Source organism: Pinus tabuliformis, chromosome 3_2 (genome assembly GCF_031772625.1).
Source record: "Pinus tabuliformis cultivar Carrire ecotype Pingquan chromosome 3_2, CPIR1, whole genome shotgun sequence".
In the NCBI taxonomy this organism is placed as follows: domain Eukaryota; kingdom Viridiplantae; phylum Streptophyta; class Pinopsida; order Pinales; family Pinaceae; genus Pinus; species Pinus tabuliformis.
In genome coordinates, this window is record NC_142302.1 from 728,351,881 (window position 1) to 728,378,707 (window position 26,827).

Consider the following 26,827-nt stretch of genomic DNA (forward strand, 5'->3'; position numbering starts at 1 on the left):
GCGGATTAGAATATCTAAAATCAAAATTTTTGGGTGGAATTTGAAAAATTTAGGTTTAAAAACCTTTACTGCGGGGAACGCACCCTCTCTATTAGTGACAGTGCGTGGGTCCGCACTTTGCCTTCCCGGTAGGTGCAGAACCCTGACTTTTTTCCTTTTACGAAAAAGTCAGGGTCCGCAAGTTTCCTGTGTTATGCCTGCGGACCCCCGCGCGCAGGTTTTAACCTAAAAAACAAAATAAAGCCCTAAAAACAATTTTTAAATGGATAAAATGAAAGAGTATGATGATGTGAATTACCTGGAGGAGACGGTGTTCGATTCCAACGGATGGATTTTCCGTAATATTCAGGGAAGTTTCTAACCAAAAGCTCTCTTTTCTCACTATGAAGTCAAACGGTAAAAATGAATTTACAAAAGCCCTTTTTATAAGCTCTTTTGAATAAATGAGTTTTTAATTTGTTTATTTTTTACTTTAAAGAGGTAACTTTTGAAGCATTTTTATCTATTTTAAACAGGTATGAGTAATGTTTGAGTTTTTGTGTAGGATAATGGATTTTTCAGGCAAAATTGGTCATTTTCGACAAAAAAACATTAGAGTCACCTTTAAGCTCTTTTGTGACTCCTAAAACATGAAAAGAGTGCCAAGTTTTTCTTTTTAAGCTCGTTAAAACAGAACTAAAAAGACGGTCCACTTACAGCCCTTTTCTGACCGTAAAAACATGAAAAGATTGCTGGATTTTTTTCGTTTCAAATTCGATATTGGTTATAAAACAACGTGTCATTGGTCGCTTTTTTACTTTTTCGGATCAGAGGAACTAATTTTGAAAATTACTCCTTGGTTGTAATGATCAAGCGGTTCTCTCAAGTATTATTTTACTTTTTCGGGCTTGGGAGACACAAATTTACGAAAAAGGACAACCATGGAGTCTTCTTAAGTTTTTTCAGACTCTCTAAAATTGAAAAACGTCGAGTTTCTACTATACTGGACTCGTTAAAATTTAACAGTAGAGGACCTGTTCAATTACAAACAGGAATGGACCACTCCTTCTTAGGGTTTGAATTTAAACTAAGTTGGACTTATCTGAAGGAGGAGCTTATAATCAAGCAAATGTTATCCTCCTCAAGCTTGTCAAAAGTAAATAGGTACTTGCCAGAAATGGTGGGGGAAAAGAGAGAAAAATGAGCCTGTTTGTCATACTTTGTAACCACTCTTGAACACGACACTTTTATTCACCTGGGTTGGGAAATCCTTTGCCTAATAGTTGATCAAACCATATTGAAAGTCTTTAGCCGGTTTCTAGGTATTAACTTTGGGTCAATTGTCACCAAACCATCTGCTGTGTCGTTATGTGTTCAAGAGGTCAGTGCAAATAAACCATTCATTTGCAAAATATCTGTCATCCATCTTGACCATCCCTGAGTCAGTCCTTGCAACTAAATTTCTTCAAACTTGATCTATGATTTCGTGTTGTGGGCTTGCCTACGACGGATCGCTTTCTATCGACTTCAGCTCATTATCTAGAAAGATGATCTAGAAATCGTCAGTACCTTGGGATCTGCATGCCTCAATGGCAGGTTTCTTGCCTTCGACGATAGGTTGCATCATTGACCTTCGATCAAAGGATTCTGTGACATGTTCGACATCAACACATCTATTCACATCTCATGGATTGTACTCAGTACTTTGAGATCCATTGACATTACTGGTGGTTTCTCTCACACTTGTTAACAGTTTACATCATTGGCTGGTAATCAAGTGGTTTCTACCATGTTCGACTTCGACACATTCATTCACATGGTTAGAATCGTACTATTTCGGGAAGTAGAAATCCAAGCTGCGAGGAATTTTGTATTCATTATACAGTGGACTATTCATAAACAGATGGCTGCATCCATACTGTGTCTACATGTGTCTATACTTGTGATGTATTACAAGATCATTCCTATATCAGAGCAGTAGTTAGTTTTCTAGTCAGTTTTGATCTGAGTATGGAAATGCCTACCTCAGCGATGATATGATCTCATATATATATTTTGCATTGAATGTTTTTACAGGTTCCAACCGGGCTCTCCACAAGATGATCCTAGAAATGATAAAGTACTTCACTCTTCTTAGATGATAAATGAAATCCTCATCTACTACAGACTTTGCACTTTAGGGGGCAATCTGTTACACAAAATATTGTCACCATGACTATTTGCAGTCAGTATGCGTCTATCATCATTCATACTGTCCTCCTTAGCAAGTCCCAAACCTCAGCTCTGCATGTCAAGCTTTGAAAATGAGAGAAAGACCTTAAAAATCAATAAAGCTCTGGTTCCGCACTTTCTCTCACTATTGCCTGTGGTCCTGCACCCCTTGTTCATGTTACCTGCGGACCTGCCCACTCTGTCTCTAAAGGAGTGGGTGGGGACCCCTGTGAAAGTCAAAAAGGCGCAAGTTTATTCTTAAAAACTAACTTGTGGTTAATTCTGGATGATTCTAGAAGGAATCTTGACGTGGATGGCTCGCTCCTAGGTGGTTCATGCATCCAAAAACTAAAGGAGCTTATCCCTTTGAAGGAGGGATTTATCCCTTTGAAGGTGGACCTAGTAACTTCCCTCCATTGCACTATAAATTAAGGCATTGGGCTGGTTGCTAGGGAGGTTAGAAGCTGAACATTTTTTAGGGTAAATGCTATTGGAATTGAGACTTCCTAGTTAAGCTTGAAAGGAGAGATTACATACCTTTTGGCTTCATTGGGAAGAGAGTGAAACTTGTCAAATTAGAGGAGATTCTTGCTGAACCCTGGGAGGAGCTTGTACAGCATCAAGGCACCAAAGTTGTAAAGTTCTTCTTTGATTTAAGTTAATACAATTAGATTCATTTTTCTCAACAAATTGTCTTATGTGATTTGTTTCATGAATTCCTTGATCATCATGATAAACATGCTTTATTATATTGGTTTTTTAGGTGCTATTTAATGTGTGTGCTTGTTTGTGTTTGCAGATTCTTTACAAGGAAGCTCATTTGGATCAACGGAGCGTGGCTTCCACAAACTTGCATTGGACCCAAAGTAGGCCTAAAACACTTGTTTGCCTTTATCTATAAATTGCATATTTAGAGAAAGATAGAATTTGTTTGGTTTGCTTGTCGCTATATATCATTAGATACTAGGGAGGTTGGTCTTGTCTGCAAGAACGAGTTATCCAGCTTTCTGCCCACAGGCTTGACTCCTTTGGAAGATATATTTGATTCAAACGACATACCAAGAAAGCCAAAAATGCAGCCTTTAAATGCAGAAATTGAAGACTGTAATATAGGGACTGCACAGAATCCTAAAATGATAAAATTGTCCAAAGCCTTGCCTCCAAATAAAAAACTGAAATACATTGAGTTGTTCAAAGAGTTTCAAGATGTATTTGCATGGAGATATGAGGACCTAAAGCCCTATGATACTTCTGTCATCCAACACACAATACCTTTAAAAGAAAATCAAAAGCCTTTTAAACAAAAACTTAGAAGGGTTAATCCAGTCCTCCTTCCTCTCATTGAAAAGGAAGTCAAAAGAATGTATCAAGCTAGAATAATTGCTCCTATTAGATTTTCAGAATGGATTTCAAATCTAGTTCCTACTAGAAAGAAGACGAGAGAGATAAGACTGTGTGTTGACTTAATAAATCTAAATAAAGTTTCTCTTAAAGACCACTACCCCTTACCTAAGATGGATCACATTTTACAAAGGGTAGTGGGAGCTTCTAGGATCTCACTGTTAGATGGATTTTTAGGATTTAATCAGATCTTAGTTCACCCGGATGATCAAGATAAAACTGCCTTTACAACACCATGGGGGACCTTCAAATATGTAAAAATTCCTTTCGGACTTAAAAATGGAGGGGACACATTTCAGTGAGCAATGGACATAGCCTTTGCAAAAGAGATCCATGATTTTCTAGTCATATATCTTGATGATCTCACCGCCTTTTCCAAATCAGATCAAGAACATTTAGAACATTTAAGGCAAGTGTTCCTAATTTGCAGAAAATATGGCATATCATTGAACCCAAAGAAATCATTGTTCGGCCTAGAAGAAGGCAAACTCCTAGCTCACATAATTTCAAAAGATGGCATCAGAATTGATCCGGACAGAATACAAGCTATTCTCCAAATGCCTCACCCAAGAAACATCAAAGAATTGCAAGCTTTTCTAGGAAAGATCAATTTCCTAATAAGATTCATACCCAACTTGGCTAAACTAATAAGATTTTTGAATAATATGCTAAAGAAAGATTCCAAAGTCAAATGGACAATAGAAGCTAAACAGGCCTTTGAGGAAATCAAAATAGCTTTAACCAAAACACCGGTCCTTACAAGCCCAAAGTTTGATAGAGACTTCATAATCTTTTCCTTTGCATCTGAGCATACTATTGCTGCTGTCCTATTACAAAAAGATGACCAAGGATGTGAGAAGCCCATTGATTTTTCAGCAAAGCACTTAGAGATGCTCCACTCAAATATCAAATCATGGAGAAACAAGCCTATGCCCTTGTAAAGGCCATCAAGGATTTCAGAGTTTACATCTTGTACTCTCATATAATAGCTTATGTCCCAAATGTCGTGGTCAAAGATATTCTAACTCAAGAAGGAATTGAAGGAAAAAGAGGCAAATGTATAGCTAACATTTTGGAATATTACCTTGAAATTAAGCCAACAAAACTGATAAAAGGACAAGGATTAGCTAAACTGATGACTGAAAAACAATTTTCAAGCCCTTGACATCAATGAACTGGATAACGAATAGGAGATGGCAACTCCACAGATCAATCAAGCCTTCTTACAAGCACCTTGGTATGCTGATATAATTTATGTATTGTTAAACTTGCAAGCTCCTCCAAGGTTATCCAGAACTAAAAAGAGATTCTTGAAAATTAAAGCTTCAAAGTTTTGCATTATAGACAATGTTTTATTCTGGAAAAATCATGAAGGTATTTTGCTGAATTGCCTAACACAGGATGAAACTGACAAAGTACTCAAGGAATTTCATGCAGGGGACTATGGTGGACATTTATATTGGAAGTCAACAGCTGATAAAATCCTAAGAGCCAGTTTTTGTTGGCCCTCCCTGTTTGCTGATGTAAATAAATTTGTAATTTCTTTCCATAAATGTCAAGTCTTTGAAGGCAAGAGAAAATTGTTACCTTTGCCCCTAAAACCCATTTCCACTGAGAGACCATTTCAACAATGGGGTTTAGATTTCATTGGAGAAATTCACCCTTCCTCTTCTGGCCAGCATAAGTGGATTTTAACTGCCACAGACTACTTCACCAAGTGGATAGAGGCCATCCCTTGTAGGCAAGCCAATGACTCAATCATCATGCAATTCTTAGAAACCAATATCCTATCTAGATTTGGCTGTCCAGAAAAAATAATAACTGACAATGCTGCTGCCTTTAAATCCAAAATAATGATCAATTTTTGTCACAAGTACCACATTACCTTAGGCCATTCCACAGCCTATTACCCTCAAGGTAATGGTCTAGCTGAGTCATCCAATAAGAGCTTGATCAACATCATAAAGAAAGTATTGGAGGAAAATAAGAAGAATTGGCACAAAAAGCTTATTAATGCACTTTGGGCAGATAGGTTAACCACAAAGAGATCCATTGGAACAAGTCCCTATGAGTTGGTTTATGGCATGGAGGTTGTATTCCCTTCATCCTTGGGAATCCCTGTGATAAAATTGCTGCAAGAAATACAGGCAGAACCCAATGATATTCAAAGAAGAATCAATCAAACAATTCACTTACAGCAGACTAGAGAAGAAGTGTATCAGAGAACTCAGGTTCTACAGGAGAAACTGAAAAAGATTTTTGACAAAAGGACAAAAGCAGAGGATTTTTTCATAGGTGACAAAGTGTTGAAGTGGGATTCTAGGAGGGAGGACAAAGGAAAACATGGTAAATTTGATTTCCTATTGAAAGGACCTTTTGTAATTCAGGCTGTACAAGGAAATAACACTTACTTTTTGAGAAGTTTGGATGGTACAGAAGCAGAGGATGGGCCAGTCAATGGGCGAATGCTCAAGAATTATTTTGATCCTCTTTGTTAACATAACAACCCTATATCTTGTACATAATAAAGTCTATTTTCAGCAGTTTATTACAGAAATAAGATAGTGAATAAGATGTAGCAAATTTTGGAAAAAAGCAAACAATAGTGCCACCTTTTTTGTATTATATTTTGAGTTTATTAGAAGAAGAAAAGAAGAAGACTTGGGGGCTAAAAATATGATGGAAAATACTTAGGCAAATTGTCAAAGACAGAGTTGTAATTGTTCAAAACAGCTTATGAGAAAGGCATATGGGTTACAGAGATACAGTTTGTTTGTCTTCAGCAAAGGAAATTTTAGATTACAGCAATAGTTGAATATAAGTCCATCTGACCTGCTGTTCTTGGCTTTCACCTGGAAAACCCATCCCCAAGTGGAGCCACTGTTAGGTTCCTATACCAATAGGTGTCATATTTCATGATTGACTGTGGAAATGCCAAATATGATCATCCTTTCCATGCTGCAAAGATTCCATATTTTCAAAAAATCAAGAATTTAAAAAATGTAAAGAGGGTATGCCCTAAAAGAAAAATCAAAGGGAAAAAAGAATGAATTGGTCAAGAAAACAAAGAAAATGAACCCCAAAGAAAGACCAGGAAAGTGGCTAGTCAAAATGCCACTACTGTCCTATTTTTTGCAAACAAGTTCAGAATGTGCAATCACTGACTTCTGTCACACTTGATGGATGGCCCAACAGCTCAATCTTGGCCAGTCCATGTTTAAATTTCTTGTTTTAGCATTAGAGAATAAGGTCTATTCAAACAGTTCAAGCTTGGTAGACAAACAGCTAGGTAGAGAAGCAAAGGGTCTCAACAGCTAAATCTGAGCCCTTGGAAGAAATAAGGGCAGAATCAGATAGGAGGGCAGCTAAAAGAAAAGAAGAGAATCAGGGTTTGCTAGTTCAAATGCACCCAAACAAAATGAAGAAAAAATGTTAGGTGTAGCAGAGTGGGTAGGTAGTTTTGATGTTGCAAAAGCAAGTTTGTGATCAGTCTTTTCTTTTTTAAAATGATCTATCTCATGAATATCACAAATACCATAGCAAGGTGGTTGCAGTTCAGGTGAAGAATGACTAATTTCCCCTCTCATTTCCCCAAGAACACTTACTAACATCCCCTCATGGACATTGGGATCTGCTCAATGGTCCTAGTTCATTTCATTTTATGAGAAATACTAAGTGAAACTTTGTGTTTGCTTAGCTAAAACAAGCCACATTTCTTGTGTAAAAAGATCCTTTCATTTCCCTCTCATTTCCCCCAAAAACCTATGGTTTTTACCTTATAAACCTAGTGTTCTCCATTCATAAAACCATATTAACACTAATTCTATTTCTATAGCTCCTTTATAATGTTTCCCCGCCCCTATCTTATGTAAAATACATAAAAATCCCAAAAATATTATAAATATCCCACCCCAGGCTTATTAAAGCCATATGTTAATATTATTTGTTAAATACTTTGGGGGTCCAAGGCTTATCCGAAGCAATGGACAACCCTCCCCGAGCACATATAAACTATGGGTTTTATTTGACATCCGGTTAAATAAATAACCAACGCCTAAACCCAAAGTCTAAACACATTGTAAACGCCGCAAAAACATTGCAAAACGTTGAAATATATGGGTGGGACCCGTGTCGTACCTCCCTGTCAACTCATCGTCCTGTCAATCGTTGGATCTGATCCTACAGATCAGACGGCTCTCGTCAATATCGAAGGTGCCCCGATGACTGAACGTTAGGCTCCGATAAAAAGTGGTATTCCTACCGTACTACGAGACGCATGTCGGCCCCCCAGTTTATCACGTCCGTTTGGCCCAAAACCGCTATGGTACATAAAGCGGTACGATAAAACCACAAACCGCTCCCGCTTTTCGCTGCTGACGTCGTCGCCCACATCAGCACCCACAACAACTGCCGCCCCGTCACTATTTCATCTGCCGTGTCTACCACGTCATCTGACACGTCACCTTCCGTACCCCGCTACATGACAAATTTACGTCATGATGACGTCATCACAAAAAAGCGCCAAAAAGCCCGAAAAAGCCCAAATTTTGTTAAAAACCTGTGAAAGTGATTGTTTTCATTTATTTCTATTTGTTGATTTGCAGAACCTGTGCATGCAAATTATGACGAATTTGCCACCAAGGCTGCAGTCCGTCACCTTGACCACCATAATCTAGCATCCTACTCCATAAATCATCTTCTAACCGGCCAATTACTCTCGGGTGCATCAGTGAAACACAGGTATTTCTCCATTACTCCCAAACCCTGAGTATTTCTGGTTTTTCTCTACATTCCACTTGAAGAACCAATAATCCAACAAATTCAGTCCATAACTCTTGAAAAATACGCCCCAACCATACCTGTTTTGTCCATTTTTTCCGCAAAAATGCGACTGCCGCAGCTAAAAACACAGTGAGATGATAAAAACTGGAGTTTACCAATGTCTTCTTTCCAAGCCACCTGTTTTTAAATTTCCTCCACAAAATCTCCAAAAAACGCCCAAATATTGAGTCAAATTTGTCAAAACACCTACAAAAGGAGCACCATTACCACTGTTTTAATCCAACTTTCCTACTAAACTCTGCAAACTTTGTTTTTTCTATCATTTTTACCCAGTGAGGTGATTTCTAATTAAAACTTAGTCTACAATTTCCTAAGAAAAACCTCAGAGCCAGTATTTTGTTTTCTATTGCTGCATAGACCCACATTCCAGTTAAAAACACGAACAGTTGAAGCATGGAGGCTCCAATGGCCCTGAATGTTGCCCGCTTGAATGTACCACATAAGGAATTGGAATGGATGCCCCTTGCTGACAGAGATTTCCAAATTACTGATATGATTGGAGAGAAGCCTCACCTTCAAGCCTTTTGTGAAATTAGGAACAGCTACAGAAGCAATACTGATGTCTTTGGAATTTGGGAGTCTAACATGCCTATCTACTACCTTCCTTCAGTAAATGTGTTTCTTGATTTTATCCATTTATGTTGTGCAAATTATGACCCCACACAAAGAGCAGTTATGGCTCCATATGGCACTGTCCTCTTCCATATTACTCCTCAATCCATAAATGAGATGTTGAACTTTAAGCCAACTCAGCCTCTGACTCCTATCACCATGGGATTCTTACTTGAACAAGGTGCCAAATTGCCCAGTTCATAGATAGCTAGAATAGCTCAATTATTCATGAAACCAGACCGCCACCTCCTTTTAACCAAGTCTGGTTCAATGAAGCTGGTGTATTCATTACTGATATGATTTCATATATCTTGGGTTTCAAAACTAGTGAGGATATTTATGAAACTATCTTAGTGTTGATGTCCATATTTACTCTTGGACAGCCCCCTGCTGTCAAGTATGATTATGCTTCCTTCATAGCTAATAAAATCCATGAGCAATTCATGAACATGGACAGAGAAAGAGTGTTCAAATACACATCCTACATATATCATTTGTTGTTGTACTATCAACCTGATAGTTTCCAAATTTCTCTTAGAAGATTGGACCTCAAAGGAGAAAGGAGATCTGTAATTTTCTGGACCTCAGTATTTCATGAAGTCCATAACTCCCCTTATACATATTGTGATTTTTTTGACCTGTTCATATATCCAGCTACTTCTCTATTATTGATAACTCCTCCTGCCAAACTCTCTGATGAAATGTAGAAAATTCTACATCTCTCAAAGGACTACAGTATTGGTGACTGGTATTTTTACCAAAATCACACAGTGATCAGGATTTATGGTTGTGAATTATCCCCCTACAAGCTGCTAAAGTATGTCCCTATGAGACTCTTTGCCCTGGAATACTTTTGGCAATTTAGTAGTGCATATTTGACTCATTTCTATGGTGCTAGGAAAAAGGCACAGCTCAAGATAAGAAATCAATTGGGCCCTTTTATCTTCAATAAAAGGGAAGAAGCCTGGGAAGAAGCAGATAAGATTTTGAGGGATCAACTTATGCTGAAACAAAGTTTTCATTGGTCACCATATGACCCTAAACATTTCATAAGTTTTAGAAGAGTAAAAAACAAGCTTACAGGATATGTTCACCACAAAATCCCTGAAATTGAACAATATGCTAATCAACAAGAATGGGTAGAAGGCACATTAGTAGAAGAGATTACTGAGGAAGAGAGACTGGAAAAGGCTATGAAAGGGCTTGAAAAAACGCTTGACCTGGACTCTTTTGGACAGGTATCCTTCAAGCTGCCCCAGCACATAGGAGGTGACACATCTTTTGCCGGGACTTCTCAACAACCATTACAAAAGGCCAGCACAACATCAGCTAAAGGCAAGGAGGTAATAGGTGGGGAATAGGAAACAATGGCAGATCAGCTAGATACATCAAAGTAACAAAGCCAAGGGCAAGGTCCTTCAACACAAACAAAGGTAACTGAAATACCGATGTTACAAACCCCTCTCAATGAAGAAAGAGCCAAGAGAAGAGAGAGACGGGAAAAAACAACTTTAAGTGAATCAGAAGAACAGCAAGGGGAAAAGAGGCAAAGGTTAAATCCTTACTCTGAAGAGGAATTCTTGGGAGAGACAATAGGCAACCTGAGAGGTGAGGAAAGAACTGAATAGCAGATCCCTCCAATTTTGGAAACATCAGCTAGCTCATATCAGCAAGAGCTAGTGGGGCAGCATGGTGAAGAGGTCACATCCACCAGGCCACAGAGAAAACAACAGAGCAAGAAAGGCTTGGATATCAAGAAAGCATTTACTGAAATAAAGGCTAGAAATGACCCAATAAGGATCCAACTTTATAATCAGTTGCTGAGCCCCCACAAATCAACAAAGGCTAATGGCAACCTATGATATTCAAGAAGGGAAAATGACCCTTAGTCACTTCAGGCCCACAATGCAGCAGCCTCAGTCAGCTGCTGATTATATTAGGACCAATCTGGAAGTTCTCTCTAAAGACATCCACCCAATGGACCAGATTGAATTACATAAACAAACCGAAGAAATGGTGTACTCCACCCTGGCAGACAAAGCATTATTAGCTCACAAATTGCAGAATTCATTGCACAATACCTCTGCCCAATTAGAATTGGAGAAGGCCTCCTCATTAGCCAAGGATAACAGGATCAAATCTTTGGAGGAAATTATTATTGAGCTGGGACATGATCCCAAGGATCCCAAGGGTATCTAGGCATTAATAAAGAAGAAAGAAGAAGATATTGCAGCCCTCAGAAAGCAATTGAAGCTTCCCATTACAATGCACCCTCAAACCACAGAGGTTGCACAACAGAAAGAAGAGGAGGACGTGATGGGTTTACTGATGAGGATGAATGAGAGATTAGCAGAAACAGAGAAGGCATTGGAGGAAGCACTACAAGGAAAGCAGGGAGTGTCGACCTCCCAGCCACCAGAAACAGCTCCAATAAGCACAACAGCTCCTCCTACAACTATAGTAGCAGTCCCTCCCGCTGTCCCAGCATCAACAGCAGGTACCTCAGCTTCAGCAACAGCTATAGCAGCAACAACAGCAGTACCAGATACCAGCCTGAGCATGGAAGAGATGATGAAGTAAATTAAGGCCTTAGAACTCCAAATGGAAAAGCTAAAGGAAGCTAAGGAAAAACTAGCCAAGTTAGAGGTGAATTATGATAAACCAAAAATGATTGTGGCTGAGAAAACAAGAGAGGTAAAGGCCTTGGAAAGTAAGGTAAAATCCTTGGAGAAAGACCTTACTCTTCATCAAACTCTGACAAAAATCAAAACAATTTTGTGGACCAAAATTGGTCAGTCCTTCACTGATCAATGGAGATCAATATATACTATCTATGAGCAAATTGAATTGATAGAAATAGCTCAAGCTGAGATTCAAAAGGCCAGAGCATTATTAGAAAACAAGCCTGAATGGGCCAATAGACTAATTCATTTTTTGAACACTCATACCAGGGAACAACTAGCAGCTCTGAATATCAAGGACAGAACGGGCACCATTTTGACAGTGAAAAAGGTGCTGACCATGAGGAATTTTGTACAAAATCTGGAAAGAAAGTGCCAAGAAATGCAGACAGAAATAAATGTCTTTACAGAGAAGTTCACAGTCTTGTAGAGCAAAGGGCTACCCAGCTTATTGACCAGCAATCAAAGACTGTTGAAACATGAACAATATGCTCACAGGGTAAATACCTATGTTACCAATCAAATTACAGCATCATCAAGCATTTCAGAAGACACAGTGCCTCCCTCTGGACAGAGCTTATATGACAAATTGGAAAATTTGTTCTACATTGAACATGAGATGACACATCTTTTTGAAGTCCAACCCAATTACTACAGGTATACTGAAGTTGATGAAACATTAATAAAACTACAAAGACACCAGTTGCCAACAAACCAATGGTGGCAGGGCATGTTCGAGGTTTTACGAAGGTATTGTTGGTGCTAATTCTTTTTTGATTGCCTGCATTTAATCAAATTTAATGCGTGTGCCACATATCATAAAAATGAAAACAGCGAGGAAGGAGTTCACACCAAAACCCGTTAAGGCAGAATCGGGCACAGATGGAAGGGCCAAGACAGCAACACAGGAACGCGGAATAAAGAGACAGCTACCACCTGACTGGTTGAGTCAAAAAGTCAAATATATCAAACCACCTAAGGCAGCCAGTACAACGCAAGTTACTCCTGCATTCATTGTGCTCTGTTTTCAATGTCATTTACTGCCTTTGAAGAAGTAGATGGATGAAGTTAATGCTTGATATTTTCTCTATGAGATATTTTGTAACTCTTTTTATAAATACCTCCTCAAGATATGTATTGTTGTTGGTTGATGAATATCATTCTGGACCTGCGCTGTAAATTTTGAGAACTCTTCAGAATAAAGACTGCTGGAATGCTTTGCTGATGAACTTGCTGGTTGTGGAATTAATGGCAAAAGAATATGTTGCAGAATTCTCGTGTTACCTCATGGATCAATAAGTCTTTTAACTTTTGTTTTATTGTTCCTGTGTTTATATATCATCTATATATCATGTTCTAATTGCAGGAAAAAAGAATAACCCAGAATTTACTTGACTGTACTCTGTGTTCAATTCCTGTCAATTTTTATGTTTTCTTCAGGACTAGCATAGGCAGGAATTCTTGACTGCTCCTGTCTCCCTGGTTCTCACACTCTAAATATAATTAAGGAATTCTTAACTGCTCCTTGGTAATATTTATTCATTTTCCCTCTGTTAGCATAATGAAATATTCTTAATTTCCTTTCATTCCCTGACTTCATTTCATCTCATTCCAGCTTGAAAATTGTTCTATGTTTAATTATCTTGCTTTGTAGTTCCTCCTTTTGCCTAAGAAACCATACCCAGAAATTCATTTTCACTGACTCCATTAACCCAATGGTCTGAACTTCTCTTATTTTGCAGCCCTGTTCTATTGAATGTCACCTTCCAAACACCAAACAAATACTTGTGCTTCATAACTAGCCTAACATATAGCAAAACAAATCTAAATCATAAAGAGAGAGCCCTCTCTGGTTGCAGATTGGCTAGAATCTACAGCCAAAAGACTGGTTAGTGGTTACCTCAGCCGTATTCCCTCCTTAGAATTTTCCTGGGAACAACCTGAGTGATAACAGGTGCGTTGGAAGAGATGAAGATGAATGGAGTCTTTAGTAATGGAATTTGATGAACACCACATGTGAAAAGAGAAAACATGATTGGTGGGGTCTTTTCATGGATTACCTTTGAACATGGGAATGTCAACAGGAAGCTTGGTAGGCATGCGAGGATAATTTGGGTTATGGAGAAGAGAATCATTGATGAGCTGGTTGAAATCATGGAGGCTCAACCCAACCATATAAGGTAGAAAGGGAGGTTTAGTGACCTTACCGGTAGAGGTTCCTACAGCGAGGTTACCTTAGTTAGGACCTTGGTTTCCACCACCCACATTAGTTCCTGATATGTTAGCGGTGTGGGGATGGGAATATGTGGAATCATAAGAAGGACTGAAAGAATCAGAAGAACTAGAGTTAGTATGGGGTCTCAATGAAGGACTAGGAGGATGGGTTTGAACTCGACGAGAAGAAGGTGTTCTAAAGAAAACTGGGGGTGAAGGCCACGAAGTCTCCATGATAAATGCCTAGGTGGTGCAATGGTGTTAAGACAAATATGACCCAATAGACTAAAGGGTGATGATAGGAGAAAAGAGTAACAAATAGAAAGAAAACACCCAATGCAGTGGTGCCAAGTGTAGACTAACTATTATTGATATGCTACTCTAATTCAATCAAACATCTCCTATCAAAGAAAAAATTACCTCTAAACTAAAGGTGATCTAAATCCTTAAGCAAGTCCTAGATCTACTATTTTATATGGCCTTACAAGAAAATTTTTACTTGAAGAAATTTGATCCCCGTAAGTAGATTTGTCTAGAGAAAGGTAGGGTAGAGGAAAAACTACTTACCCACAACCATTCCTATAGGGTGTTTTCCTAAGATTATCAACAAAGGTTACTTTCATCCCACAGTTGTGGTTGAGTCTTGAGCTTCTTGGTGATCAACCATGGCATGGAATTCCCTACCATGGGTTGGGTATCACGAGGAGAATCATTTGCACCATGATCTAGCCTACCCCCCTTTGAATCGGGTTTTTGACGTGCTCTAGATTTGGACCAAGTGATGGTGAAGGATTTAAAGCTCCATAATATGTAAACTTTATATGTCTCATTGTAAGCGATCAGTGGGTGTTATTGGAAGCCTATCCAACTGATCCTACATCTAACTACAAATATTATTTTGGCCCTAGTGCCCAAGTGGACTTAATTTATGTGAGTTGAATTATTAAGGTGTAGTGTTTCAAGTCTTGGCTTGGTGATGTTAACCAAGCTCACATTCACTTAGGGTGTGTGTGTGTGTGACAAATGTGTTAAGTGGATGAGTTAATTGAGCATGTTTTGATGATGCTAATGTTGTTGAAAATAAAGTGCATAAACTGTAAATAATATTGAAAATGAACAGTGAATAAACAACAAATTGAAGCACATAACCCCCCACCTAAGAAGGCAATTAAGCAGGAAAATAAAAAAGGGAAAGAAAGCAACTCAAGGAAACACAAAATTTCCAAAATATATAATGTTTAAGGGACTAGGATCTAAAGGAAACAATCTGCTGAAAATGGTACAGAAAACAAGCAAAACTTAGAGGTGAAAATGCTAGAAAAGGGCAAGCAAGAAGCTCCAAACACAAGGATACATAATGGGATACTTGATCCGAATCTTGGGGGGAGGCCCCCAAGATCTAAAAGATTGAAATGTATCTTGAGAGGAGAGACCCCCAAGATCTGAAAACTTGCATTGCCAACTTTTATTTAAAATAGTAACGAAAATAAACCAGCTAGGGCGATGGTAGCTTATCTCTGAGAAGAGATGTGGCGGCTACATGCCTCTGAACTGTAAAGGCTACATTGTGGCGGACAATCTGTCCTTTTACAAAATGTGACTTGCTACTTATAGTATTTTTCAGTTACAATACCACGAGTCAATTCCATGGGCGAATGAATACCATGGGTGGATTTTATAATACCACGGGCAGATGCCATTTACAATACCATGGGTAAATTCCATGGGTCAATGAATAATATGGATGGATGAGTACCATGAGTTGATGCCATTTTCCATTCAGATCATTCCTCCCTCCTTAAGAAGCAATGGTCCCCATTGCATAAAGTTCCCTCCTGCGAAGCCTTTGTTGAATATGATGAGCCACTGAAGATAAGGGTATGATGTGGTTAACCCAAAACCATGATAAACGAAGATCCAAGGATAGAGACACCCTGTAATTCGTGTGACCAACATTGATTCTAATAGTGTGCGGCCTGGCAAATGGACTTCGATGACAAGGATTTTATGCGGTTGACCCATAACCATGATGTTGGTTGCTGATGAAGTAGAAGGTGCCTACATAGCCTGGGGTGGGAGGGCACGTCTCCGAATAACCCAAGCTGAATGTTGCTATTTTGAAACTGATGAATGTGAAGCAGGAGCCTACTAAAGTGAGGTGGGAGGGCACGTCTCCAATGGGAACCCACTCCGAACACTGCTCCAGAATTAAAATGGACATAACTCGGCCAATATAACTTAGAATATTTATTATAACCTGTTTTTAGAAGAAGAATGATCATTTTTCATCTTTCCATGAGTTGGAAATCCTTATCTAGACACTCTGAGATCTCAGATTCACGCTGCAATAGTTCTACCATCACAAAAATTCTGATAAAATTGTTTATTTTAAATCAGCGATATCTCTCACATTCGAACTCCGGTTCGACCCATTTTTTTTTAAATTGGGTGATTTTTTGAGAGGAATCCAGATCTGGTATTTTTTTTTGTAAATTTTGTACCAAATGTTTCAGATTTGATCTGCAAAGGCGCCGCCCAAAAAAAATCCTGCAAAAAAATGAGAAAAGAAAAATTCTTCTTGCTTAACCCAAGAAAGTGCTCTGTGGAGGTTGTAGCACATGCCTGAAGTTTGTTGAATATTGCTGCAAAATTTGAAACTGAAATATGCATCAAACCCTCATTCCCATGGAATCATAGCCTGCTCTGATACCACTGATCCGGATCTTTGGGGGGAGGCCCCCAAGATCTAAAAAAATTGAAATGGATCTTGGGGTAGAGACCCCCAAGATCTGAAAACTTGAATTTCCATAAGAAAAATAGGAGAATGCCCAATAAACAAAACCACAAAGAAATTTTTATTTAAAATAGTAATGAAAATAAACCAGTTAGGGCGATGGTAGCTTATCTTTGAGAAGAGATGTGGCGGCTACATGCCTCTGAACTGTAAAGGCTACATTGTGGCGGACAATCTGTCCTTTTACAAAATGTGACTTGTTACTTATAGTATTTTTCAGTTACAATACCACGGGTCAATTCCATGGGTGAATGAATACCATGGGTGGATTTTACAATACCACGGGCGGATGCCATTTACAATACCATAGGTAAATTCCATGGGTCGATGAATAATATGGGTGGATGAGTACCATGTGTTGATGCCATTTTCCATTCGGATCAATACTAAGGGTGAAAGACAACACAAGAATATAAAGGGAATAAGTTTTTGTAGAAACTTTTCCAAAAAGCGATGCAAAATAGTGGACAAAACCCTTAAAAACAATGCTTGAAAATGTTGCACACTAGAATCCTCAACTCAGCAATTCTCTTCCTAAATAATGGACGTGTACTCTAAACGCTAGGGGGGTTTTCTCCTTCCTCAGTGAGAAAATACTAAGTGGATCTAGGCCTAGAGGTGGCTCAGGAAACAACATGAACCCTTCCTGGCACACACGTAATAGTCTAAGCAAAACTGGAAAAATCTAAAAAAAAAATCTTAAAAAATGAATAGTGTGGAAATCGACCTAAGATGTGCATTGGGTGCAAATTCTGGAAAGAAAAGTGAACTAGGCATAGTAATGGGCCAAAAAATACACTTTATTTCCACTTCTCTCACTTGGCATGTCAGACCCAAATTGTGTTTTCTCTTGCTTGACTAGTACCTATGACCTGCGGAAAGATGTGAAACCCCAACAAAAACATAAAATTTTCTATAAAATAGACTAGATCTAAAAAGAAAAATTGAGAGGAATAGAAATAGCTTGGAAAACACTGAAAATAGTTTAAACAAAATTCACCAAGGTTCTGAATTACTACACTAGTGGGGTCACCATTTGTTGACGACTAAAGTGCTAAAAACCCAATTGAGTCACCATTGTTGACGACTATGTAGTTAATTCCCCAATATGGTTGTCATTTGTTAGTGTAAATATTTTAGAGAAGTGTACCAAAAATGTTTCACTTAAGTCACTAGTGACAAGTGACCCTAAAAACAAAATATGGTTGTTTATGCTTCAGATCTGCAATGAAAAAAAAAGAAAAACCCTACAACAAAAGATCATATGCAACCAGAAACATATAACAACAAAGATAAAAGTGTAGCAACCCAATGGATCATATGAATAAGAAAATTTTATTAATAGAAATGATACACCTGGTGAGGAGAACTTATAAACTTGGGTCTATAGATCCCCCTCCATGGGATGGGTCCTTTTGATGTCCTTGTGCTTCAGCGATCTATTTCTCTCTCTCAACTTGCAATGGGCAAAAAAAAAAAATAACTTGAACTCAAGTGGGAGCTCAAATGTGATGAGATGATAGTGGTGACGATGAGAATGGTCATGGTGAATAATGAATGGAAAAACCCTTTATTTATAACAAAGTATTGAGCCAAATTAGGAATTAGAAAATAATAAAATATTATTGACCAAATCAAAATCTAGTCATTGAGAATACTTTATTATATTTTTTTAGAGGGAAATATATTCAAAATGGTCAAATATCTTTATTTAGAAAGTGGTTGAAGTAATTAACAAATAAAAATGATTCCTTAATCACTTTGAAAGAATTATGAAAGAAATAATTATTAAATATTGACTTAATAATTATCTCATAAGGAAAATATGGAATAAATAAGGAATAATAAATAAATAGTGATTTATTTAATTATTCCAATGTGATTAAGTCAAAATTAATTAAGAAATAATTATCAAATAATTGTTTCTAGAGAAAATTAAACAAATAATGATTTATTCAATTATTCTCATGGGGTTTTTGAATTTTAATGAGAAATAATTTAGGAAAAATGGTTTACTAAATTATTTCCTATGGTGAAAGCAGCTTTACCACTATAAAATTAACCCTACATTGTGTATTTCGATCCACCTAGTAAGAAATGGATAGGTGATCATTTTTTGCGTGATAACAAATCACAAACATAAGGTTTTAATGAAGTGCAAATCGGAATCCATACTTCAATTTCTAATTATGTACACCAAAGCAAAATGCCAATAAAAAGGGAGGTGCCCATATCCTTTTGAAAATGAGAGGGGAGTGGATTAGGTTGCCAGCAAGCTCTAGGGGTTGTACTTTGACAAAAATATCAACGAACTACTTATGCAATTTGTTACATAAGAAAAAATTTAACTCCTATAAAGTTGAATTATACAATTATTGAAAATGAGTTTTTAACAGCAGTCCATGCCATCAATAAATTCAACCATTATATCACTAGATACAAAAATTTTATTCATACTAATCATTATTCCATTAGATATCTAATGAATAACCTATAACTAATGGTAGAATTACTAAATGGATTTTATTATTACAAGAATTTAATATAACTATATTAGATAAACCTAGAAAGAAAAACATGGTTGTTGACTTTCTTTCTAGAATCCAAAATACTAATACAATAGTTCTTGTAGAGGATAATTTTTTTAATGAATTTTTTTTTTGCAATTTCTACTAAATCTCCTCGGTTTTCAAATACTCCTAACTATTTGGCAACAGGAAAGTTTCCACCACAACTATCAGCAAAAATAAAAATAAATAAATAAAAAATTATCAGATTTAGTGCACCTTACTCTTAGATAGAAGAAGAATTATATCGAACCAAACCAAATCTAATTATCATAAGGTGTGTATGAGAGGATGGAGTACTTGATATATTAAAAGCATGTCATGATGAGCCTTATGGAGGACATTTCGTTGATAGAATAATTGCATATAAATTCCTTTCTAGATATTATTGGCCTAGCCTCTTTAAGGATGCCAAAGAATATGTCAGAAGATGTGATAGTTATCAAATAATGGGAAGACATGTTCAGATAGATGAAATGCTTCTACAACCTCTGGTGCTAATAGAGCCATTTGAAAAATGGGATCTAGATTTTGCAAGTCCATTAATCCAGCATCCAAGTAAGAAAGGTACATTCTTGTCTATATTGATTATGTCACTAAATGGGTAGAAGTTAAACCTTTAAATTTTGGTATTGAAAATATGGTAATAACAATTCCTTTTGAGGATATATTTACTTGTTTTGGTGTCCCAAGAGAATTTCTTTTATAGAATAGGGTGAAAATTTGACATCCAAACTTGTTCAAAAGATTGTGGAGTTGTTAGGTCCCTATACTACTAGTGTAACCCCTTATTATTATTAGTGAAACCCCCTTATTATATTGTTGTGCCCATGTAGTCCCCATATTGTTATTATTGTGCCCCGTAGAAGCCCACTATTGTTATTGTTCTGTCCTTACATATTATTGTTATATCGGCTCTGATTATATTATGACCCCTTAGACTCCTATATATAGAAAGGAGGTCTTATCGTTTGTATCATCCAAAAATTGTTCATTTTTGTAATGTAAAGGAGGTTTCCCCATCAAAGAGGATGATTTTTAAATCATTGATCTATCTTTTCTGTCTTTTTGTGAGTTGGTTTCATAACATTTGGTATTAGAGCTTTGGGTTCTAGGGTTTCGCTGCTCTAAACAGGACATCGTGGCATTTTCACTATAATTTTTTCTCTACAAAGTTTCATAAGCTAAAAACAAAACCCATTTGAGCCGAAATCATTCTAAATATTGAGTACGAATTTTAGATCTTGTATTTCCATATTTTCGGAGATATGATCTGAGGAATTTAGGGTTTTGCAAGCTCCAGAATTCCATCTCAAACTTCTCATCATGGAATTTTCGCTATAATTAAAACCCATTTGATCCTAAGTCTTTTTGAAGCTTGAGCCCAGATTGTAGATCTTGTTTTTCTATAATTTAGGAGATACAATCCAATATATTTAGGGTTTTGGTAGACTCCCGAATTACATTCCAAACAGGTGACCCTAGGAAAATCGTCATAACTTTCTCTCTAAGAATCAGAGTGAAATTTCGTAAGAAGTTACAGAAATATGATACTCTTTACTTTTTTGTATATGTTTTCTAGGTCCTAATGTCAAAAAATTGACACGTGGTAGGTCGTACAAGTTTTCTCTATTGAAAATGTCTATAATTAGGTCATTGTAGGAGAATTGGGCATAAATCTTTATTGAAGAATCCAATATTGATCAAACTAGTGAGGTTAGAAAGAGGACTCGGAGGGCTACCATGACAAAAATTGCAAAAATTGAGCATCTGAAATTACAGAGTTATAGTCGCTTAAATATCAAGCTCCTAAAAGCAAGAAAAATAATGACTCGAACCAAGAAAATAGAAACACCTAGTAAGCAAAATTGGATGGATGATTTGAAGAATGCAATCAAAGCTAAGATAAATAGTTTTATATATGCCATGGAAGCTAATATCGATGGTATGGAATTAGATTTGAACAAAGGCATGGAAGATTTGGAGAAATACATGGAAGGTTTGAAGGATGGTGGGACAAATCTGCTACAAGAAAGGCCTCCTAATGACGAAAAGGTAGTAGATGAAACTCATGATGAGAAAAGAATAAATGTTAATCATGATTTCATAGAATCTAACATTGGATTGAAGAGCCACCATATTCCAAATATCGATATGAGGAAGTTTGATGTCAAGGATCCCATAACATGGATACTCCAGATGGAGAAATATTTTGATCTACATGATGTGCAACTATTACAAAAGGTATGTATTTCATCTTTATATTTAGAACCGAATCATTTTTATGGTATAAAGGGATTTTTTCTCATAAACCACTTGTCACCCAGTCAATTTTGGTGGAGGAAATGATAGCACGTTATGAGGATACAAAGAGAAACACCTTCTCTAGCCAATTGATAAATCTCAAACAAAAGGGTTCAATGGCAGAGCACATTGAGGACTTCCAAAAATTGAATATAAGGGTAAATGATATTCTAGAGAAGGAGACGATTGATGTCTTCATAGGGACTTTGAAGGATAACATTCAACATGAGGTTCATCTTTGGAAACCTAATTCATTGGAGAAGACATTTAGATTGAAAAGAAAAATGGAAAGCAAAATTATGGCAACAAGGAAACCTACCACTCATAACTATAAAGATGGAAGTGTTGTTGTTACTAGCCTTTCACCACCTACAATGTTGACACCACAACGATTGGAAGAAAAAAGAGAAAAAGGGATTTGTTATAATTGTGATAGAAAATACACTAAAGGTCATAAGTGTGTTGAGAAGAAATTAATTTACATAGATAGGGAAGAGGAGCAAGAAAAGGAACAATAAACTTCAAAAGGAGAGGATATACACCAAGAACCAATCCCAAAGAAAGAAGAAATGAATCTAACCATATCTTGTAATGCATTGACATGAATTAGCACTCCTCAAACTCTCAAGATAGAAGGGCATATCAAGAAGAAAAAGGTAATAGTGTTGATTGATTCAGGTGGTAGTACCCATAATTTTGTTCATTGTAAGGTAGCCAAGGAATTTAATTTCTTCCTATATCCAAAACCAAAGTGTTAGGTAATGGTTGCAAATGGAGGAACCATAAATTTCTCTAGAAAGTGCCATAATATCAAGTTATCCATGGGATAATATGTCTTGAATAGTCCAATGCTTTCCATTCCAATGGGTGGTGCAAATGTTCTACTAGGAGTCCAATGGATACAATCTTTGGAAGGTCACATCAAGCATCAACAACAAGTTCTCAAGCTCTTAAAGGATAACCTCACTTTGGCACAGAATAGAATGAAACAACAGGCAGATCAACATTGCAGCGAAAGAAGTTTTGATGCAGGTGACTAGGTATTTCTACAACTACAACCATACAAACAAATGTCCCTCAAGCAAGCTAAGAAGGATAATAAATTATCACCAAATTATTATGGTCCATACAAAGTGTTATAAAATATTGGTACTATGGAATACAAATTGGAGCTTCCTGCATCTTCCCAAGTGCACCCAGTTTTCCATGTTTCAAGATTAAAGAAGGTTATAGGTGAGAAGATCCCAGTTCATGCTATATTGCCAGAACTTGACGAGGAGGGAAAAATCATAATGGAACTGAAAACAGTCACAAAAACAAGAACCCAAAAGCTACGAAATCGATCAAGTTCAGAGTATCTCATCAAGTGGAAGAACTTACCCATTGAAGATTCCACATGAGAGGAAGATAATTTTATACAGAAGCATCCAGAACTACTCAAGTGTTGAGGACAACACTTTTTGAAGGAGAAGTGCATGTTAGGTCTCTATACTACTAGTGTAACCCCTTATTGTTATTAGTGCAACCCCCTTATTATATTTTTGTGCCCATGTAGTCCCCATATTGTTATTATTGTGCCCCATAGAAGCCCACTATGGTTATTGTTGTTCCATTACATTATTATTGTTATGTCAACTCTAATTATATGATGACCCCTTAGACTCCTATATATAGAAAGGAGGTATTTTCATTTGTATCATCCAAGAATTGTTCATTTGTGTAATGCAAAGGAGGTTTCCCCCTCGAAGATGCTAATTTTTAAGTCGTTGATCTATCTTTTCTATCTTTTTGTGAGCTAGTTTCATAACATGAGTGGTATAAAATCAATCGAAATTATACTCCATATCATCCACAAGCTAATGGACAAGTGGAGTCAACAAATCAAGTTCTTGAAGTTATTCTAACCAAGGCAGTTCATATACATCGGAAGATTGGGAAGATAGACTTCCAAAAACACTATGGTAATATCAGACCACATGGGAAAATGCCACTAGACATACACCCTATGAACTTGTTTTGGGAAAGAAAGTCCTACTTCCCAAAGAGTTCTATGTTGAGACATTCAAAACAACAACGAAATTAGGGCTAGATCACTCTAAAGCCCAAATGAAAATGTTGGCATAGTTGAATGAATTAGATGAAATTAGACAAGATGTCATTGAAAAAATGAATATAATTCAGTAGCATAGAATGAGGTGGCATGAAAAATTCATAAAATTGAAGAAGTTTAAACCAGGTAATTGGGCTCTCTTATTTGATTCAAAATTAAAATATTTTCAAGGAAAATTTCCAGATTCATTGGTTAGGCTCTTATGAAAGAGAAGAATTTTTTGAAATGGATTTGTTAGAACCAAAATTATTGATGAAGAAGTAATTTTTTGTTGGAGCCTTCGTTAATTTTAAATGATTTTGACCAGTTTTGACTTACCAAAGGGTGGGGAAGGACAAATGGCACCAAGGGTTGGGTGTTGGAATGGACAGTTGCGTGGTAAGGTGGTAGCAGAAGGAAAAGGTAATCGAGGAGATAGGAAGGCATAGAAGCATCCAAGGGAGCAAGCAGTGGAGCGATAACTAGCAGTCTAGGTAGGCGGGAAAGATATAAAAGGGGAAGAATAGAAAGGAAGAAGGTTGTTGTTGAACCTGCCAGACACAGGAGGAGTTGGTTTCCGAGGAGGCAAACAGGTGCAGAAGCTAAAGCACAAAGAGCCAACATGCCAAGTTATGATGTATTATGTACTATTGATTTAATATAACCAGAGCTGATGGTTGTCGAGACTTCTAATGTATTGCACATCGTGTTTTATGGGCCTATTAAATTTTTAAATAGTCTACCTGTTGCATGTAGATGGTGATTCATAGATTGATACTAAGATGCTGCTAGTTCTGTGTTGTTTATGATGGATCCATGTGTATGAGTTATGGGTACTGTTATCTTTGTTTCATGTATTATGGATGCATATGTGTATTATCATCTGTGCCTGATTGACATTCTCTCGATCCCATGTTGAACCCTTCTCCCTTTTGGTCATGACACACATCGAATAAGACTCCTTGCCCTTCAGGGTGAGGTGAAAATGCCAGCGTTGTCCTAGACTACAGCAGACCCCTGTTGGCCTCCTGTGCCTAAACCCAGGGTCTTTTCCCTGATGACTCTCTCAAGCCAACAAATGGTTCCGTTGCCGGGACCTGAAGTTAGGAGGACTGGTTCAGAATATGGTGTCGAGGGTGTTTAAAATAGAGATCAGACACTGGTGGAACCACAAAGTAGATCGATTTGTGGCAGAGAAAGTTGCCCACAAGAATCAACCAATCGACAAAGTATGTGATGGGATTTTATACGTTGATAACTCAGATGACAGGTATGAGATTTTCTGGTGCAAGTTCCCTAAGGACCTATACAATTGGTTGAGGGAGCTGAAGCGGCAGATTCCATCAAGTGGATCAGCAATAGGCTTCCATAGTTGGACTTCATCTAACACTGCATTACTACAATAGCTGGATAACGAGCGGATGAGAGCAGTTGATTTTTGGGTGAAGACTATGGTGGAGGGATACGTAGTCAAGTTTGCTATAGAAAGCTATCAGTCCTACTTAAAGGCAAAGGCGGTGTTCAACTCCGAGCTAAGGGGGGAATTAATAGGGGAAGTCACGATGTGGATTAAGATGTTTTTGGTAGAAGAAGGACTGCTATATTTACCCACTGTCGGGATGGAAGCGTAAAACCCTAGTATCGGGGGGAGGAATTAGAGGGGGAAACATTGCCTACGAGTGGATAGGGGTGCTGCTAGGGGATGGATGCAGAAGGATTGAAGAGAGCTAGAGATGTTAGAGCATAGAGGAGGGCACTACTAGCGGACAAGTGGCAGGCAAGAGCGGCTCAGGCCCTAGAGAAAAGAAGGAGAGGGTCCCGCCAAATAGGAGTGGTGATGGGAAAACCCCGAGTTGAGATGAAGGGAGAAGATGGTGCTAAGTAACCTAAATGCGGGAAGAAGGGATGTTGGAGTCAGGAAGAGGAGGAAGGACATTCCCTGCAAGTTGCAGAAATAGGATCGCAATAGGAAACCGGAGGAGGACTGTCTCGAAATGTTGCAGAATTGGAATCACAATAGGGTACAGATGGGGAATCCTCCCTAAAGGTTGCGGAAGCAGGATCGCAAGAGTAGCACCCATGTTGGCATGAAGATGACAGCAATGTGGGCGATGGAATGAGGAGATTGCTTGACGAAGAACAAGCATCCATCAAAATTTAGTAGCCCCAACCTTGAGACATAAGTGGTGTTTTCCTCGACCTTCCCCTGGTACCCTATCACAAACTAGAAGAATTCATCATTAACTTAGCCAAAGTGGCGCGAGTATCCAATGCGCAGGAGAGATATAAGACCGATCTCAATATTGAAAGTAATACAAGAACCGACTATAGCAGTAACTTGGAACTACAGGGATCCCTACAGCCAGGAAGCCAAGGTTTTGTGTTATTAGCTAATACTCAAAGTAGTATGGCAGGATCATTTAATAGATGCCCGGAATTTGTAGGAAAGGGGAACGAGGATGTGGAGCAACACTGGTACCATTGCAAAGCCATCTGTAGGGCCCGTTACACACTGAAAATGTTTGGGCGGTGGAATTCCATACCACGCTAAGAGAACGAGCTCTACGTTGGTTCATAAAGTGGGAAGATCAGAACCAAAACTCAACCATAGATGATATTAAGAGGGGATTTGTGCAGGAGTTAAAGGTACCATAGACAGATTAGCAGGGGTTATCAGAATTGTAGGAAATTAAGTAGAGGGAGGATGAGACGGCTTGGGAGCTCATGCAAAGGTTTAAGGATGCCATTACCAAGCTAAGTTACACCCTGGACCTGAACCAGTGGGACTAGTTAATCAAGGCACTCTTGCCCCTAACCAGAACATCGCTGACATAATAGAAGATAGGAACCTTGCAGGATTCTTTAGAGAAAGATTCCCAGATAGAAGAAATGGCAGGATATACCCACGAATACCAGGTAGGCACGAGTCTACAAGATCCAGTGATCACAGGCATGTAATGCCAGATCACGAATTTGACCGAGAAACTAAGAGACCTCCAACCCGTACAACTAGTCAGGCCCAATTTTTGGTGCACCCATTGCCTGGTGGAAGGGCATGTTGCAATAGAGTGCCCACAATTGCGGGGTCTTAACCAACTCTGGGGTTGGCGGGGTTGTCAGGAACCCCTCCCAC